A 3,953-nucleotide genomic window follows, 5' to 3' on the forward strand; every position below is an offset into this window, starting at 1 on the left:
CCTGTGCTTGTTTTGTCAGGTAGACTCACAAATATTTTGTAATGTCTTCAGTAACTTTAAATGGAATTTCTCCTTTTATCAATTTCTTTGGGCTTTGTTATTAAATATATAGAAATGCTGATGATTTATGTAGGGTTATTTTATCTCATGCAACTTTGTTAAAGTTGTTTTTATTTTAAGTAGTTTTGAACTTGATTCTCTAGGATTCTCTAAGGGTATCATCATATCATCTGCAAAGAGTGATAGCTTAGTTTTTTTCTTTACCTATTCTAATTCCTTCAATTTTTTTTACTTCTTTTATTGCTAAAACAAACATTTCTAGTGCCATATTGAAAAATGGTGGTGATAATGGACATCCTTATTTCATACCTGATCTTATTGGAAATGTATCTAGCTTATTCCATGGGTAAGTTATTTAACTTCTATTTGCCTCATTTTCATTACTGTAAAATGCAGAGAATAATAGAACCTATGTTTTTTTTTTTTAGGCAGGCATAGTTCAATTTATTTGTTTATTAAAAAAAAAAAACATCTATGTGGTTGCCACAGCAGCTGCCTGGGTCCTCTGGACAGACACTCGAGTGTAAGTCTTCATAAGATGGTCAGTGAATTCCTAATAAGGAGACTTAGTGAACACAGTCTCCTTCCACAGGTCTGGGGTTAGATAGTTGTATGTTGTGGAAATGGCATCAAAAGTAGCTTTAGCAAAGTTGCCCAGAGTGGCAGTACAGCCTCTCGCAGAAGTGTAGCAGTCATCAATTCCAGCCATCATTAGGAGCTTCTTAGGCACAGGAGCTTAGACAATGCCAGTACCCCTAGGGGCGGGGATAAGGCACACCAGAACCGACCCACATTGCCCACTGACCTTGCAGGGTACTGTGTGAGGCTTGCTAATCTTTTTCCCCCAGTAAGCCATGTCTCACAGGAATGATGGACAGGTTGGCCAGAATGATAGCACCACGAATAGCTGTGGCCACTTCCTTGGAGCACTTGACACCCATACCAACATGGCCATTGTGGTCACCGATGGCCACAAAAGCCTTGAACCAGATACATTGTCCAGCTCTAGTTTGTTTCTGAACAGGCATGATCTTCAGAACCTCATCTTTCAATGAAGATCTCTGGAAGAAATCTATGATTTCAGACTCCTTGATAGGAAGGGAGAAAAACAGATCTCTTCCAAAGACTTGATCTTCATGTCCTTGGCTAGCCGGACCAGCTTAGTGACAGGACCCACTCCTTGTCTTAGGCCTTTCCTCCCCGTGTCCCATGGCCTGGCCCCACCCTCAACCACCTCGACCTCGGCCCCCACTGCCGAAGCCACGAGGAAGCCGCCCTGGGCTCTGACACCAGGGCCCCTAGGGCCTCCCGCACCTCCTGCGGCACTGGCATTGTCCTCAATTTGGTGTTCAGTAGAAGTAGAAGTAGAATCTATTTTCTAAGGTTTTGTGAAGATCAAATGAGATCATTGATGCCTGCATTAAAATAGGTATGGGCCGAACTGAAGAGTGTGGAATGATTGGTCACAATCCAGACAGGTTCTGTCACAGCAGTTCAAATTTACTCATCAGAGAGCAGGATTTTTACAATGAATGTAAAGCAATTATCTCTTAGGTTCCCATGAGAGAATGTTTAATGTCCTTGTTCATTTACATACATCTGTATGTTTTAATGTCCTTGTTCCCATGCATGCATCTATGTCTGGGTCACTGCTCAGTTATCACATCCTAAACTCTTGTAAAGTCAGGAAGAGATGGTGAGCCAATCTTAAGACATAATATAGCCTTCATGGGGAGCTGACTTGGGAGAAATCCTGGACCAGAATCTTCCCATATATGAACCGGATCAGAAACTGGCCTTTTCCCCCTTTCTGTACAAACTTAAGAGCATGAACCTCAGTTCCCAAAGCCAGGAAAGACTGGCAGAGCATGTGAATCCCCAGAGGTGCAACAAGGCACAATATAATCAGCAAGCATGCAACTGGAACAAACTGAAGCACTAGAGAATTAAGATTATTAAATGGATTAATTTGATTTATCCATTGAAATATGTGATTGGCTATATCTTCAATATCTTGAGGATCAATTCCTGAAATATGATTTTTTTGTAATTTTTTCAGTCATATAGGACAATTGATTTATATCCAAGGATAGATTATGACTATGCAAAGTGCCATTAATCCTATTCCTAATTTGATGCCAAATAACATTAGAAGTTTCATTATTCCAAATATATGGGGTTACACAAACATAAGTATAGTGACAGTCACATTGCAATTTTGCATTCTACTATCATTCTATACAGTTGACTTCTAATAATACATTATGTGAGATTACAATTTCTACAAGTAACATTCCAATATAAATCATGACCTTTAAAATTTATTTTCATACATTTTAGTTGATAATGGTTACAAAGTCTGTGACAGTCTGGTCACTGCAGGAAGGCATATAAAAAGAAATAATACAATAATCAATACAGATATAATATGTAAAATCATAGACATCAAATTAAAAGGAAATAACTTCAGCAGTGTTAACAGTATTCTATTGGCATGCTCTTGGATCAACCAGAGAAATAATCATTTTGGATATTTACTGATATGATTTGTAATATTTGAATTATGCCAAGCACCAAAAATTTGGGCATGTATTTTGTCCCAAAAAACATTAGAATTACAGGCAATATATGTTAAAAGTGTTACATAAATATATATGTATATATACAATATATACATATAAAATATATATTATTATATTATACACTCACACTTGTCGTTCTATGGCTTCTGAAAAACATAAACATAGTTTCCCCACACACACATTAGTTAAGGGACAGGCCCTTCCTATATCTGTGTTTGGATGAATTTCATTTGGGAAGTATGCACCTTTTCATATTGTTTTACTATCAGCATATACTCATTTTTAGCGATGTATAAAAAAAATGGGGGGGGGTGTATAGAGCAATAGCTAATAGCCTTTATGGCATATTGGACCAAGTCCTTTTTTATTATACTTGTAAATAGGTTTTAATATCTTTATTATGTTTCTCAATATTATAAAGCTTGTTTGTCCTATGATTATATTCATATTGGAAGAAAGAGATACTTTGGAAATTGAATTTTTACCTATAATAAGTTCAGACACGACTTAACTCTTGCTTAAGCTATGAAATGACTAATTGAAATGAAATGACATTGAAATCAAAACAGCAAAATCTGTTCTACTTTACTTTAACTCAGCTATAAATTGTCTTTGAAATGAGTGTTTTAGTAGGCCTCCTAAAGATCATAATAGGGAATGAAAAAAAATATTTTTAAATATATCCCTTTATTCAAAAGAGTTTAAGATTCATAAATGATCACTAAACTTTTATGAAGAAAATTAATTGAAAAGTTCTATAATGATAGCTCTGCTTTTTACCTAAAAACAAACAAAAAAAACTATTGAGATTGAGATTTGTTTAAACCAAATTGGTGTAAAATATCCTTAAATATCATAAATTCTCAAGGTATTTATTAACAAACTATTGCAGAATTCTTAGCTATCACAAAGTGTTTTAGTCAAAAAGGTAGAGCAATTGAATCTGTATACTGGCAACAATTAAGAGACTGATCACAGTACTTATAGAAGCTATTAATATTAGAATCCCTCTAAACAATGGGAATATTATAAAGTGAACCTAAGTAATTTGCATAAATCCCTATATATAATCCAATTCTTGGAAAATAAATAAAATTAGATTTCCCTTAATGCTAACACAAATGAGTTCATATCTTTTACTGACTAATTATTATGATCATAGATGTTTTGCTATAGAAAGAAAAAAATAAGAATATGTGAGTTAAATGTAGTGTTAAATGCTTTTTTTAAGTACTAATTTTTCACCACTCACAACTCATACCAAATTACACGTTAATTTTACTCCTATTGAGCTATAATAAACAACAAAGA

General features: G+C 34.9%; 1 pseudogene; it reads right to left on the reverse strand.

The window, feature by feature from the left end:
• Positions 1 to 532: 532 nt before the first annotated feature.
• LOC138161222 (small ribosomal subunit protein uS5 pseudogene) lies at positions 533 to 1,687 on the reverse strand (annotated as a pseudogene).
• Between the last annotated feature and the right edge of the window lie 2,266 nt (positions 1,688 to 3,953).

This window comes from Petaurus breviceps, unplaced genomic scaffold (genome assembly GCF_028583685.1).
Source record: "Petaurus breviceps papuanus isolate PSGF00001 unplaced genomic scaffold, PetGlider_PUasm1.0 184, whole genome shotgun sequence".
Lineage (NCBI taxonomy): Eukaryota > Metazoa > Chordata > Mammalia > Diprotodontia > Petauridae > Petaurus > Petaurus breviceps.